Raw genomic sequence first — 17,193 nt, forward strand, 5'->3', positions numbered from 1 at the left:
AACCCATAAAGCTATGTGGTTTCCTTATTTTTTATAATTAATCTGCTATGTCATGTTTATGACATATTTATGACAATTTATGTTGTCTTGGTAATGTCAAATTGTCATAACAAAGACATCTCACACAATGTCATATTTGCATTAAAAATGTCATAATTGAGTGAATGACACTTAATGACAGTTGTCATAAACATGCATAAATCCACCTTCATATTCATGAGCGGTGTCATGTCATGATTATGAAGGTGTCATGTCAGTCTTATGCACACCCCTTCAAGTAAAGTGTTACTGACAAAATGTTCAAGTCAGTCTTGAACATACAAGGCATCAACTTTACAACCTAGCAACAAACAATACAACAGAACACACACACTCATCCTCAGGATGAACTTTGAATGTTTTCTCTTGGCTCCCAAGAGTTTTTCCACTTTTTCCCACTGTAAGACAGCAAGACGTGTTAGTCACATTGTTCATTACAGGAATATAAATACTGTCTTGTTGGCACTGTACAATAAGACATCGTTTTCAGGTATGTAATCCATATAATGTATTTTGTACATTATATAATGTAATTGTTTGAAAATATGCATTCAGCAGAGGATTTAATTATTCATACTGCACTACACATTTTTTCACTGATTTAGGTAAGTGTTATTCTCATTAGGTAAGTGTTAGGTAATCTCATTGTTCAAGACAGAAAAATGCAGTTCTCAACAAAGGCTTGATAAAAAGGTAAATACTTAGTTAGTTGAAAGTGGTTGAAAACATTAAAGAATAGATACAAATAAAAAGCACACCACATTTCAAATTATATTTCAATTACATTGAAGTCTGAAGTCCTGATCAAACTGCAACTTCAGTTAAAAAATGAATAAATGTTTAAAGGTATTGTGGAAGATTTTCTTTTTCCGTGTGGATCATCAAGAGTATTGGTCCTCCTAGTTGTCAATCATTCTGGTGATATGTTTACGTAAGGCCGTCGTACGTGCTCGCCCAGGTAGTTTTCGCTTTCTGCGCATGCGCACTTTCATGTGTATGTGTGGTGAGCTACGGTTTCAGCCATTCACTGATGACTCAGTCGCGAAGTTTCTACTCGACAGGTAAAGTTTAGCATGCTATTTGGAGAAATCCATTTAAAATGCTAGTAAAAGTTAATGTGCACTGGCACAAGTCACGCTCTCTCGTGCACGCGTTTAATAGGTGTTCCCTCTCGGGAGCAGTTAGAGTGTTGCGCATGTGCATTTTCTCAAAAAGTGGAATGGGCGGTTCTTTTCTAAAATTCGGGAAAATCTTCCACAATACCTTTAAGTAATGTTTATTATTTTTCTCTACTATTTATATAAACATTTTATTTTTTGTTAATTACGTAAATTTTCTACAGTACAGTAAAATTCTGATAATATGCATACCATCCAGAGCAAGGATGCCACTGTACCAACACCTCCGCATGACCCTTAGCAGAAACAGAAAGAAACATGAATATTTTTGTTAATATTAATATTAATGACATTGCAATAACAACATACAAAATAGCAAAATAACATTGTTATTGTCAATTGTGTTTTTTTCTTCTTCATTTTTAAGTATTTTTAAATGTTTTGAAACAAACCTCCCTGATTCTTTTCCTCAAAATATTTTTGTAGGGGAAATTGGTTGATTCTTTATGCATGGGGCATTCTGAAACAAATTTAAGTATGGTTATAAGTTGAAACAGACATAAGTAAAAGTTCAACAAACATCTTCTAAACATTACCATGAGGGTCATGAGGTACCATGAGGGAAAATCAAAATGGCAGCTTAGTGTAAACAACTGAACAGGACCGTTTTCATTGATGTTACAGTAATATGGCAAATTTATTATCATAACCAAACACACTGGTTCATCGCACATGTAGTTTTAACATTTACTTCACTTTGTTATTCTTCTATTCATTTACCTTTAGATGGTAATAAATTGGAAGGCTTGCACATTCAAAGAAAATAGCTTACTTCCAATGGAGCAAAATAAGATGGATACTAAATGTAGGATTCTTTATTTAATTTTTTTTACATTTAATCATTTAGCAGACACTTTTATCCAAAAGAAATTTACTGTACAAATGAGGAGAACAATAGAAGCACTCATATCAACAAGAGGGCAACGGAAATGACAATGCTTGGTTACAGTATGGTCATAACACTGAATAGCTTGCTATAAGCCTAAATATGTTGCAATATGTGCAAAAGAAAATATTACAATACGTACATTTGTAGAATTATAACCCAGTCCTTTTCAAAAAACAATGAGAACGGCCCTGTTCTTTCAGCTCTAAAACTGTGATCACATTGTAAAATCAAACACAGCTTTGATTCATCTGTCAAAAACAAAAGATCCTCAAATCAACAAATCCACACATACCTTTATGGTCTGCTTTCCTCTTTATTTGTCTTTTTTTTTGTGAGGAAGATACTGGGCCTGGATTGCCTAGCTCAGTGGACAGTTTAGAACAGGTAGAAAGGGTAGAGGCTGGTGGCAGAGGAGAAGCCAGAGAAGAAGATAAAGGACTAGACTGAGAGGAGATGAAAACAGGATGAGTCAGGGGGGAGACTGGAGGAGCAATGGATAAAGACATAGGAGAAGCCAAGGAGGAAGATGCAGGAGGAAGTAAAAGCGTGTCAGACTCAGAGGTGAGCAGAGGTGTGGACTCTGATACTGGGTCTGCTGGTGGAGTCTCTGTCTGTGAGACATTTATGGCAGAACTGTCTCCCATGCTGCTTGCTTCTTTATCTGCAATAGCCACTGTTGGAAAAATAACATTGTGATATGAACCTTTGCATAAGCTGCTGCAATCAACATCTAAAAAAAACTCTATTTAAAGGAACCAATATACAACTTGTAGCCTCTTTTCTGAGCACAATAAACTAAAATACATGTGCCTCATTGCTTTAGGAAACACATGACCAAATAAAACAACATGGCCCGGTTTCACAGACAGGGCTTAGGTTAAGCCAGGATTAAACCTTAGTTCAATTAGGATATTTAAGTAACATTTATAAATGTGCCCTAGAAAAGTTAAAGTTGTTAAAACAGCTCAAACATGAATTTTAGTCTGGGACTAGCTTAAGCCTTGTCTGTGAAACAAGGGGAAAGTGTAATAAAACTGTATTAAAATATATTCCATCTGGATGGAATCATAGCCTGAAGCTAAAAAAAAGAAATCTGTGGCCATCATACATTGTCATCAATTTCTGAATCAAGGCAAAAATATAGGCAAAAGTCATGTAGTGTATTCCAGCCTTAAGCTGCACAAAGACATACATGGTGTGAAATTCAATGACCAAGTATACATCACCATGTACAGTTACAGTTCATACAATGTGCTCCCCTTATTATAGTATAATGTAGTGCTGATTAAGTTTAATAGTAATCTATGGAAATAAGTTGTAGAATTAAACAATATATATAAGCTTAAAAGCTTAAAGCAGTTTTTTTGTCGCCATCTCTGTTCGAAATCTGTATTTGCAATTATTTGCAGAATTATTAACTGTATGTGGGTTGTGCTTCGGCACTGCACAGCGCGGATGAACAAAATGTTTTAAGGAGCATGTGCGTCTATCAATCAATCACCGCGCCGTTGTGGATACTCTCATTCAGAATCACAGATTCTACTTTTGGAAGTATGACCTAATAAGAATTTTTACTGGAAAATGTCATCTGAACAAGTGAGTAACATCCACTTTTGTTCTGACCAACTAAGGGAAAAAAGCATTGCAGTAAATCACGCTGATTAAATCTAACGATCATGTCAAACTTGTCATATGCCCTTCCTATATTATCCTTGTTTTCACATAGGCCAGGCGGATGCGGTGTCTTTTTTTCTGTAGCCACTCCAAAGTCTAAAGTCTTTTTCATTTTAAAGCGGGTGAATTTCAGCAGTCACTGGTGATTGTTGTGCGAACCTTTCACCATAAAGTTGATCATTTTAATTATATCAAGTGCTGTGAGAAAAGGCTATAAATCTCCTTCTCTATGTGTACAGATGTGCTGAGACTCTTCTCTATGTGTACAGATGTGACGTAATGACACAAAGACATGCTCGAATCTCCTGCGGAAATCCACCAGTGCCACTGGAATTAAAATCATTATTACAATCTTACCGTTTTGAATCTAGTTAAGGCAAGCAGATAGTTTTGAACACTGGCTGGTTATGTACTTGCCCAAAAAAGTGCCGGACTGCAGCTTTAATGTAGTATGTTGGTGTTTTCAAGGATGAAACATTTATGATTTTATGAGTGTATCTGAAAGGACTGCAGCAATCAGAGCCCATTATGTATTGACATGTTCCTTTTATGAAAATGTTCCTTTCAATTTTTGGCTTGTCTTGTCTATGCATTTGAAATTTTCTTGAATGGGTTTTTAGATATAGTATTTTTTATTCTATACCAGGGGTGTTCAATCCTGCTCCTGCAGAGTTTAACTTCAACCCCAATTAAACACACCTGAACCTGAAGTTGGAGCTAAACAATGCAAGTTTGGACATCCTTGGTCTATACAAATATTTTTTTATTATACTTTCTAATGTTATTCACAACTTTCTAATTTAGTGTTCTTTATCAGACCTGAGTACACTAGAAAAACACACAGATGTTACACCTCAGTCGGTGTTCACTGAAAAAAGAATTGCTGAAACGTCTGTATATAAATATAAACAATGCATGTGTAAAAGCTAAAGATCAGGGATTATTTACTTACTATTTTATGACTAACATCTGAAAGATAAACCTACCAGTAGATTTGTTGCATCATAAATTTTGTTCACACTGCTGTTTTTCTTTTGCCTGTCTTTCCATTCTTGGGAAAGCTGTTTCTTCTTCTTCTCCAGCTTCTGCTTGTATGGCTGCTCGGCACTACAGTGTTTGCATGTTTTGCTTGCTACTCCAATTTTTTTACTACATATGTAGCAATCCTTTAGAGTAGGCATCTGTAAAAAGAAACATAAATGTTATGTGTTATGAGGGGATAAGAAATATATTTTCACCCCTACTATGTTGTCAAGAGTCACAGTCTCCGATAATATTGTCAGCACAGTGACCTAACTTTTAAAACATTTAAAGAAAACTGCAACAGTATAATGCTACTCAGAACCTGATTTGAAAATTGTTTTATCAACTTAAGACATATAAACTGTATTTGTGGTAGCCTTCTATCGGAAGCATCAGAAGAGGGTAGAAGAGGAAAGACATACAATTTTATAATAAAAATAGTTATAGACTTTTAAAACAGATACCTACTGAGAATGACACATGTGAGTTATGTAGTATAATAGATGCATTCATCATAAAAACATGCACAAATAGACTCATGTAACCGTCTGGTTGCAGATGTTGCACAAACTAGAATTAGATTCCAGCTATTGTTTTGGAAAGGTTTTATTATGTATTTTACATCTGTGGCCAAACCTAACACCTACGTTTTAAGCACTGTCATCCCTCACAGTAAAAATTATATTATATTATCTAACATTAATGATAAATGATGATTAATGATCTAATGAAGTCTATTGCAGCTATTGATATTAATACATGCATACAGTATAACGCCGTCAGTGTATGAATGTGTGAGTGAATGGGTGAATGTGAGGCAAATTGTAAAGCGCTTTGGTGGCCACGGGTCTATGAAAGCGCTATATAAATGCAGTCCATTTACCATAACTAAGAAATATATATATATATATGAGTGTATATATATATATATATATATATATGTATATATATACACACACACTCACTAGCCACTTTATTAGGTACACCTGTCCAACTGCTTGTTAACACAAATTTCTAATCAGCCAATCACATGTGAGCAACTCAATGCATTCCGGCATGTAGACATGGTCAAGACGATCTGCTGCAGTTCAATCCGAGCGTCAAAATGGGGAAGAAAGGTGATTTAAGTGACTTTGAACATGGATTGGTTGTTGGTGCCAGACGGGCTGGTCTAAGTATTTCATAAACTGCTGATCTACTGGGATTTTCACGCACAACCATTTCTAGGGTTTACAAAGAATGGTGTGAAAAGGGAAAAACATCCAGTATGCGGCAGTCCTGTGGGCGAAAATGCCTTGTTGATGCTAGAGGTCAGAGGAGAATGGGCCGACTGATTCAAGCTGATAGAAGAGCAACTTTGACTGAAATAACCACTCGTTACAACCGAGGTAGGCAGCAAAGCATTTGTGAAGCCACAACACGCACAACCTTGAGGTGGATGGGCTACAGCAGCAGAAGACCCCACCGGGTACCACTCATCTCCACTACAAATAGGAAAAAGAGGCTACAATTTGCACGAGCTCACCAAAATTGGACAGTTGAAGACTGGAAAAATGTTGCCTGGTCTGGTGAGTCTCGATTTCGGTTGAGACATTCAGATGGTAGAGTCAGAATTTGGCGTAAACAGAATGAGAACATGGAGCCATCATGCCTTGTTACCACTGTGCAGGCTGGTGGTGGTGGTGTAATGGTGTGGGGGATGTTTTCTTGGCACACTTTAGGCCCCTTAGTGCCAATTGGGCATCGTTTAAATGCCACGGCCTACCTGAGCATTGTTTCTGATCATGTCCATCCCTTTATGACCACAATGTACCCATCCTCTGATGGCTACTTCCAGCAGGATAATGCACCATGTCACAAAGCTCGAATCATTTCAAATTGGTTTCTTGAACATGACAATGAGTTCACTGTACTAAAATGGCCGCCACAGTCACCAGATCTCAACCCAATAGAGCATCTTTGGAATGTGGTGGAACGGGAGCTTCGTGCCCTGGAAGTGCATCCCACAAATCTCCATCAACTGCAAGATGCTATCCTATCAATATGGGCCAACATTTCTAAAGAATGCTTTCAGCACCTTGTTGAATCAATGCCACGTAGAATTAAGGCAGTTCTGAAGGCAAAAGTGGGTCCAACCCGGTACTAGTAAGGTGTACCTAATAAAGTGGCCGGTGAGTGTATATAATATATATATATATATATCAGTATAATATAATATAACAGGAACACAGTCAGTTTGCCAGGGTTCACAGACTGGCATAGACTGTTTCAAAAAGACAGTTTACATATAGAAACAGCCGCTAAGGACACACACATACACACACACACAGACACACAGACACTAGGGGTGTAACGGCACATGTATTCGTACCGGACCGTTTCGGTATGTGTACCGCACATGTGTACCGAATGCAATCTTTCACGTAAATTAGAATAGTTTAGTGTGCGGAACATACGTCAATTCCGAGTTTCGTAGATAATGTGCGTTGCACTTGCGCTTGAGCGCGTGAATTTATTTTCCCTCCAAACCACTTCAGCGGAAATCCCGCCCTGCAGCCGACTCTAAAGTTTTCATCGGTCATGCTCATGTCAAACAATCACGGTAACGATTGCCTACACCAAACCCTGATCCCTAAACCTGCCCGTCACTGTAACCTAAACCAATGAAATCGGCTGCAGGGCGGGATTTCGGCTGAAGTGGTTTAAAAAATAAAATAAAAAATTCACGCGCTCAAGCTCAAGTGCAACGCGCATATCTACAAAGCTCTTTGAGAACTACATACAAGCTGGGATTGGTAATGGGACTCACTGTCTGTAATCCATAGTTATTTATATTATTCATTATATTCTATAGGATATTGGTTTGAGAGTATTTTATTTAGTGGAGAACTTTGCAGCTGTATTTTATTCCTTATTATTATTTATTTTTTATTTTATTAAATATATATATATATACCTGTATATATATATAATATTAAAACGTTAATAATAAATATATATATATATTATATTTTATAAAAAAAAGTGTGTTTAAAAAAGTGTAAACAAATTGTAACAAAAAAAAGTTTATAGTAAACATTCAAACAACCAGCAGTTTAATGTTTGCATTTCTTTCCCTTACTGTACCGAAAATGAACCGAACCGTGACTTTAAAACCGAGGTACGTACCGAACCGTGATTTTTGCGTACCGTTACACCCCTAACAGACACACACACACAGACAGACAGACAGACACAGACACAGACAGACAGACAGACAGACAGACACACACACACACACACACACACATACACACACACACACACACACGCACGCATGTGACCTAGCACAAAACCATTGAGTCACTGTGTTTGGTAAATATAATATGATATATGATTATGCTAAAAGTGGATAAAAATCAACATCAGATTACTTTGGTTAATCACCTTTGTTGTCTGTCCTATATTGCCTTTTATGCGTGTTCTGTTGGCTTTGCACCTGTATGAAGAAATCAAAGAAAAATAGCACAATGTAAATAGGCATATTACAATGAATATATCGTTCCAGTTATTTATGTACACTGTTTATTATTATCCTGCTAAATCTGAAGAGCTGTTAAAAGTTTTTCACTGTTTCTTTTAACAATGAGGAATGACAAAGATCTATTCTATTATTTATACGTGTGAGTGGAAACAATTCCATTCTGTTTATTATTAAACATTATTCTATTATTTTATTAAAACTAATGACTTTATTTGAAATAACCATTACAACTATTTTATTTAAAATGTTAATGCATATTATTTTGATTTCTTATGATTATATTTGCGCTATTTATTTATTTATTAATGTCCACAAATGGATATTTCTGGAAAATATTATCTGAAATACGACATGAATCGTTCAACGACATGAAACGTTAATTAATAATGAACTGAAATGTTTTAAAATAGTATTTGGATGATCGAGCTTAATATGGACACTCTGTTCGTTTTAACAAAATGTGTTGACTTTTTACATGGTCCCTTACACACACACAAATATTCAGATTTCACACTAAATACTAAATTTACAATGCTGATGTGATCTGCTCAAATGATTTTACCCTCGAACATGTTAATTGGAAAAAATCGCGTGCCTTAACGATTTGACACGCGACGTAGGCCTAGGCCTAACGATGCAATCTTGAATAAACAGAAATATGCCTAATATTGGTCCAGTAATAACGTTTGATCTCTTTCGAATATTGTTACGACGGATATTAATAAAATAAAAGTTTAATGTCACTTATGACGTTCACACTGTCTAACTTTTACATTTACTTTTGGATTTCATATTGTTTCAGATTTCATACAACGTTATTCCCAGGTAAAAACCTGTACAACTAATCACCACAAACCAAGATGAAACACCACAAAGCATTATTTTGTTCTCAAATTCTTATTATTAAAGGATATAAAATAGCCTTACCTGTATTAGCCTCAATTATCTCGTAGAAAACCCACCCACAATGCATCGAGGCGACTCTGTGTGACATATCTCCCGCCGCCTTTAGGGGCACTATTTTAGGAAACGATGAACTGGGTCGTATTTGAGGAAAGGTGCAAACGACAATTAAGGTCGTATGAGTTGGAGGACTTGTTGGGCTAAAAACACGGTTCAGAAAAAGGATTCATGGTGTACTCGCTTATTATATACATTTTGTAAATTTTGAACACAAAAAAAGTTACGGACCGCAGCTCTGATTGGTTGTTTCTTACCAGGAGCAGTGTATTTCTGCAAATGGCAATATGACCACTGGGAGGAGCCAGAGGAGCTTGATTTTTTCACAGATTATCTGTCTCATATTCTACTGTCAGGACATAATGACAGGTTTAACAAATATGTAAAAATAAAATACATTTTTAGAAAAGTTACCTACTGCAGCTTTAATTGAGATATAAACTCGCAAGTGTAAGAAAAAGTCAGAATTGGGATATTAAAAACCTTTCTTTTTATTTTTTATTCTGTAGCAGACACAACAGAAATTTTTTTTTAGAGATACTTAAGGAATTGTGAGATTTAACTCGGAATTGCAAGTTTAGTCTACTTTTTTTTCTGAATTGCAACGGAAATTCAGAATAGTAATATAGCAATCTTTCAAAAAGTCGCAATTATGATTTTTTTTTTTATTCATATAATTATTTATTGTAATCCCATGGTGGAGACATGCTTCCATAGTAAAGACTTTTTGTGAAGGTGCTTTTATTCATATACATGGCATTTGCTCTCTCTGGATCAATGGCAGCATGAACGTCGATTTGAATGTTCTGTTGTGACTGTACTAATCAACGGCTTAACAGACATTTCTTGTGCTTTTATTTGCATAGCTTCATAAAATTATGGTTGAACAACGAATTCCAAATGGACTGTTTTAGCGATGTCCTAGTTCTGTTGCTGTCTATGCAGGGCCAGAAAGCTCTTGGATTTCATCAGGGTTTGGATTGACATAAGGGTGAGTAATTAATGACAGAATTAAAATTTTTGGGTCAGCCTATAGCTTTAAGGATGAGGACTGAAATGCATTTCTCTCAATTCTCTCTCTCTGTCTCTGTTTGAGTGAGGGATGTGGGGGGTGGGGCAGGGAAAGGTAATTGGACATATTGGTTTTTTCACTGTGGATCCGTCAAAGTCCGGGAGGATTTTAGGCTGTCAGAGATGGTTCCGTTTTGGGTGTTAATTATCCTCCTTGGAGCTTCGTCAGGGACAACAGTGTCAGCAGCCCAAACTGTTTTCCAAACAGAGCTTTAAGATCTCAGAGTCCATCTAGCTCAGACAGGGTCATCTGCCATCACAGCCACTGGCTTGTTTGGTATTCATTCACACCACCAGAGACACTCGCTAGTCTGGAAATCAAACCCTGCAGATAAAGGATAGAGTTTAATGTGGAATTCTCCTCACTGCTCACTTCATTGTTTGAAGACCCAAAATTGGTCAGAACTGGAATTTTGTAGCTTTTAGTCCCTGTCTTTAAAGTTTGAGGCCCTCCGTGTTCTCAATTTGTACATTGTTTTGGATAAAAGTGTCTGCTAAATAAATAAATTGAAATCTGTTTGCTAGTATACCCATAGACATTGACAAAATAAACATAAATGTGTACTTTCATATGCCACGCTTCCTGCTTCAATAGGGAAGCATGCCATCAAAAGAAAGATTTTATTTTTCAAATGTCTTCATTGGGGTTTGGAAATTTCAGAAGCTGTTAGAGATTTTTTTTACCCATAATTATTTAAATTATTTAATTATAATTACATATTTGGATATTTAATTGTTCATGCTCATTTACCCTACATTTAAATAATCTTTACATAACCATAATCTTAAACTCATTGATATTTAATCTTTAAAAACACTATTAAATGTATTTAATAAGAGTGTTAAATATAATCTTAAGCAATATTTAGCCATTAATATCCACCTTTATACTGTTGATGTTGTGATGCCTATATTCTGTAACAGTTAAATAATTAATTGTAGTCTTTAATGTTTTTTTTAAATGTAGTATTCTAATGTGCAATGGTTTATTGTTTATATAGTGTAATATTTTTTAATCAAAATATATCTACACATCAATATTTCATAAATAAAAAAATCGTATGGTTTTCACACACAAAAAAAAGTAAATTAAGGAACAACTGTTTTTAACATTGATACTAATGAGAACTGTTTCTGCAGCAAATCAGCATATCAAAATGATTTCTGAAGGATCATGTGACACTAGACTGGAGTAATGATGCTGAAAATATAGCTATGCATCACAGGAATAAATTACATTTTACATTTTAAATAGAAAACAGTTATTTAAAAAAAATATATTTCACAATATTACAGTTTTTTATCAAAAAGGTACAGCCTTGGTGAGCAGAAGAGTATCTCTGTGTTCATGTATACTAATGTAGATGTGTTTATGTTGGTGACAGCAGTCATCTGCTGCACGAGGAACCGTAGAGTTACTTTTCCTTCTCACTCTCAGTTTTCTCTCTCTTTGACCTTGATATGCTCAAATGTGTGTGTATGTGATGTGTGTGAGCTGCTTGTAGATTCACACACAAGCATTGATCCAATAAGAACAATGCACTTCCTTAACTCCTTTTCTCTCTTTCTGCTTTCTCACTCACTAGCCACCCCCCCCCCACCAAACAACTCTGATTACAGCCCATTTATCTTATTATAATGCACACATACCTAATTATTTATGCAGTCTGACACTGATTATCCTTTTCCATCCAAAAATGAAATCCAGTCATTTACTCAACCTCATGTCATTCCAAAACAGTGTTATATATAATAGCAATGAATTAGTACAAAAATGCATAAAAAATCTTCTAAGTTTACTGAAGTCATATGATAGTGATCACAAAACTACATAAGAGAATTTTCATTTTCATGTGAACTATCCCTTTAAAAGCTCTATTTTTACAGCGGAATATCTTGTGATGCTACATTATCCGTATGATACTCTCAAGACGGGACATAAGGAAGAATCTGAAGATGGATTTAGAGCTCGAATCTTGTTTGTGATGAGTAGCACAACATGCCAGTATTATGAATGTCCTGTAACGGCTCTCAGAAATGAACAATACAGATAGATTTTTCCTCTCCTCCTCCAGTCCACAGGCCTACAATCGTCCAATTCCTTTTACTAGCCCTGCTAGATAAATGATACACAATGTATTCCCTCAGCATTTATATCAATTTGTATAGAATTTTGACCCTCTTTCTCTCCCAGTAATGACACCCATGGGTCCCGTACAACACTGTGTGTGTTTGGATGGTAAGTCATATTTCAATTGAACCTTCTTAATCTTTTCAAAATATAAAGTGTTGTGCTTTAAAACTGCCTTTAAGATTCAGTCTGACAGAAATTGTTTCTGATCAAAAGATGTAATCTCTTTATGATCAGGCATGGTTTATTCCTACTCCAAACAATTCTGACAAGACTATTTTTTATTCCATGCCACATCTCAGCATACAGACGCCTAGAAAGAGAAAAATATCAGAGCAAGGCAGTAGGATGAGAGTTTTCTGGGCCAACACACCAGGACAAAAGCAGGGTATTTAAACTCACAAAGCATTCGAGGGAAACTCAGGACAGCTCAAAGATTCCTTAAGATCCAGTCAAACAATTTCAGCTTGGGTCCCATGAGTGTGTGGAACAAACCTCCAGTCAAACCTTTTAAACCTTGTTTTTATGTCTCGATGCTTCTTGCAGATGAAGATCTGATGGCGGCAGCTCGCCGTAACCAGTGCAGGGCTTCAAATGATGAGCGACCGAGTCATAAAAGAGAGGATGACCTTTCATAGTGGTGCAATTTTATTAAGTGTTTGCATAATAAGCTCATAAACTGTGCACTGTGGTTTTGTACAGATGTGCCCATAAATTCATATCAAGGGCTCATATTTACACTGGTCCGCCTGTAAGAGGATTTGTGTCAATATAAGTGCTAGAAAAGAAACTCCGATCCAGGCTGCAGTATATGAAGATTTATAGTTTACATTTGCAGTAAAAAAAAAATGTTTTTTTATATATATTTTATATATGTTGAAATAAATATATTTTATTCTATATTTTATATAATTCGTTATAATAAAAGTAGTTGATAAAATGTTAAAATAAACAATGAAAATGTTAATAATAAACAAATAAACAAAATATATAAATATTGTGTAAATATTTTGTAGATATTTAATATGTGAATATTTTTAATTAAAAATAAGATTTTTTTTATAATCATAAAATTTGGAATGTTAAAATATGTAATTACAAATATATACAATTTTATTTTTAATAGTATTATTTTTATATTTTGTAATAAATACACAAACAATATTAGTAATGTTAAAAATATTAATATTAAAATATATAAAAAACAAGATAATATATTTTAATATAAAATAAAAATATTTTATAGCTTTATAAAAAAGTTCTTATTTAATTATACATAAAATAAATATAAATGTTTATTATTTTTTATTTAAAATGTTATTTTATTTATATATATAAATTATTATTATTATATAGTGATAAGTCATTCTGCAGTCATTACTGTAGTCACTATTGACCACACCCCCCACTATTCGACCTCTTTAGTCTGTTAAATAGTAAACTAATTAATAAAAAGCTGTGGTCAGCTGACATCTTTTCCAGCAGAGACAAATTCCCCATAAATGTTCTGACATGTTATGCATGTCTAATTAGATGAGTGAGATGTGTTTGGAAATCTCTTCACGTCGTCTGGTCCTGAGGACAGTATCCTGGGTGAAAGGTGACTGATGTTGAGTGATGTGTCTGTCACGGTTACCCTGTGAAAGGACTGAACAGTTGGCTTCTTGGACAGGGTTCCTGGTGATGAATGACATCTGTTCAGGGGCACAAAAAAGATTTTGTTTAGTCACATTAAGAGGAAAAAATGGTGTGGCTCTTGGCCTTGGTCTGCAGTGGGATGAGGAACTGACCCTGGACAAATCCTCTGAGCCCTGGATTGCAATTCAGAACATGTTACTTTGTGACCTCTAAAACTGAGCGTGCACAAAAGCTGGTGGTAGCAGATTAGTTCTTTCTAAATGTCTTTATTTATCAGATCTGTAAATAATTGTGGATGATTTGTGGAATGGGGTTATAATAAATCCTCAGGTAAAGCTCTCCCTCTTTATAAACAACATCATAAACCGAGAAAAATCCTGAGTATGAAAATGTAATAAATATTTATTATATTTGCCTGCCATATATATATATGTATCCAGTACATTATATTCACATAAACAAATAATGCGATTGTGACAATTACATTTTTTTTGCTAGATTTTTCTGGATGCTTTATTTATTTGTTTATTAATTATTATTATTATCGATTGTGATTATTCGATTTTTCTTCATTAGATTTCTTGTTGCTGAAATTCTGTAATTTTTTTACAATATTACAGTAAAATTACTGTAATGCTATTTTTCAAATAAAGATTTGTAAGATTTTTGTTTCACATTAAAGAATATTTGGAGAAAAACTGAATTTCTTGGGATACAATTAAGCATATTTTTAGGGTCATCAATGTTTTTTGTTGTTCTCATTACAGAAATTTTGGTGGAAAATTGAAGTGATTATGTCAAAAAAAAAAGGTCCCTTTTCATATTTGGGGAAAAATAAAAAGGCTTATTTTGTCAATGCAGGGGAAAAATTGACAAAAATATGTCAACGCATATTTTGTATAAGGGAAAAAGGAAAGCGAAATAAAGAGGCAGAAAGAGTGTGAGCTCATTATAAAAGACTGTCTTTATGTCAGGGATCTTAATGGCTGGTGAATGTTTTACACAGAAGTTTGACTCCGGTATGACCCCTGGCTGATTGGCCCGGCCAAACACACATTTCCTATGAAAAAAAAAAAACTCAATGCATGAGGGGAAATACATGCAATTGTTTTATGTCAGCTTTGAGAGAGTGGTACGTATACTCAATCAATCATCCATTTCTTTTACTGAGATGCATCCAGTATCTCTTTGACATTATTAAATGACTGCATTCATCTGGAGTGATTCATTTTCGTTCACTCACACCAGCAGAGGCCAGACCTCCATCTGGAGTGTGTGAGTCCTGCATCTGACCTTCACCATCCACCATCAAATTTGAATCTAAGAAGGATCATATAAAGCCCAAACAGACTAACAGTTTGATAGAAGTTAAAAACATTTACTTGCATACAGGAACCGTTTATAAGCTCTTTTCCAGCAGAGACTTTCACCCAAAACTCAAATGCTGTTTGGAAATTCACTCAGTCCTTCTATGAAACTTCCATACATTGTATGACATATGAAATGCCATAGAAGAACCATTTTTGGTTCTCCAAAGAACCTTTCAATGGACAGTTCTTAAAAGAACCATTTTTATTTGAGTTAAGAACATTCTAATAATCTTAAGAACTTGTTTTCCAATATAAAGAACCTTTTATGGAATGAAAAGATTTCATGGATGTTAAAAGTTCTTTGTGGAACCATAAAAAACAATCAAGAACCTTTATTTTTAAGAGTGTAGCACTGAAATTGTCCATGAAATTAAACTTGAGTCTAGTTTTTTGCAAATAATTCATGCCACACAATCTCCACCAATCAATTCCCACCGGATAAAATCCCTGGATAAATACCCTGATTCACGCAGAAGAACATCGCATTGTAGAAGTAAAATGGGTTGCATATCCATAAACACACCACAAGCTGAGGGCCAAAAAAAGAACCAGAAGGAAGACCTATTGCACACTCTCAGTAAAAAAGGTACAAATCTGTCAGTGTGGTGCTATCCCAAGATATAAAGGCTAAAAAGTACATCTTTGTACCTTATTTACCCCTAATGTGCCATATTAGTATCTTAAAGGTACAGCTTAGAACTTTAAAAGAACATATTGGTACCTTCAGAAAGACAGTTTGGTAGTGATGGAAGAAACAAAGCTTTTCCAAACTTTGAATCAATTGAACCAACTGGTTCGTAAAACGAATCACTTTTTTGACAAGCTCAAAATGCCAAATGCTGATGGTCAAAACAATGTAAATGCAACAAAAACACCTTTTACAGAACAATTGGACATGCTTTATTGAAAGTGCAACCTATTAAATACTCATCTAAAATCGTTAAATATGAAGTGTTTATTCATTTGTTTTGTTTGTTTCATGTAGAGCTTGGCTAATAGGGCCTCATTTTTTTGTCAGATAGATACTAGTTCATAGCTTCACAGAGATCACCCCTAGTGGCGAACCACTAAAAATAGTTATGACATAACTAAATGTGACATAAAAAAATCACATAACTTTGGCAGTTCAAATTCATGCTTTGAATCGCTGATTCAAAAGGGTTTCAAAGCTTCATGAAGTGATGTTTCAAAAGCAGTTTGGAATACAGCTGGTACCTTGTTTTCTGAGAGTGCATGTAAAATAACATATTTCTCCTAATGAATATGCACATAGACGCTGATTCATTAATGGATAAAACAAGGAAAATGCACATATCTGATCAAATTTCCATTTAATGGAAAATGTGTTTGAAGGGTTACAGCAGCAGGACAGGAAAAGAAAAATAATCCTTGGATAATAATTCATCACACACATTCCCTGCCATCCCAACCTGGAGATGAGAGTGACACAGATACATAATGCTCACCTGATACACATTCATGAATAAAAAGAAAAAAAAAGAAACCCATTTCCATATTTACACTAAAAATAAGAAGCAATATTATTAATCACATTCTGGAAATCTCTGAAGATAGATACACATTTACATATTAACACCCATACTCTGCATAGTGCTCTAAATATCACAAGAAACATATTCCTTCTTGGTCTAGTACGTCTGTGTGCAATAAAAGATGCTGGCTAACATTACACATGA

This window comes from Carassius carassius, chromosome 42 (genome assembly GCF_963082965.1).
Source record: "Carassius carassius chromosome 42, fCarCar2.1, whole genome shotgun sequence".
NCBI classification, from domain to species: Eukaryota; Metazoa; Chordata; class Actinopteri; order Cypriniformes; family Cyprinidae; genus Carassius; species Carassius carassius.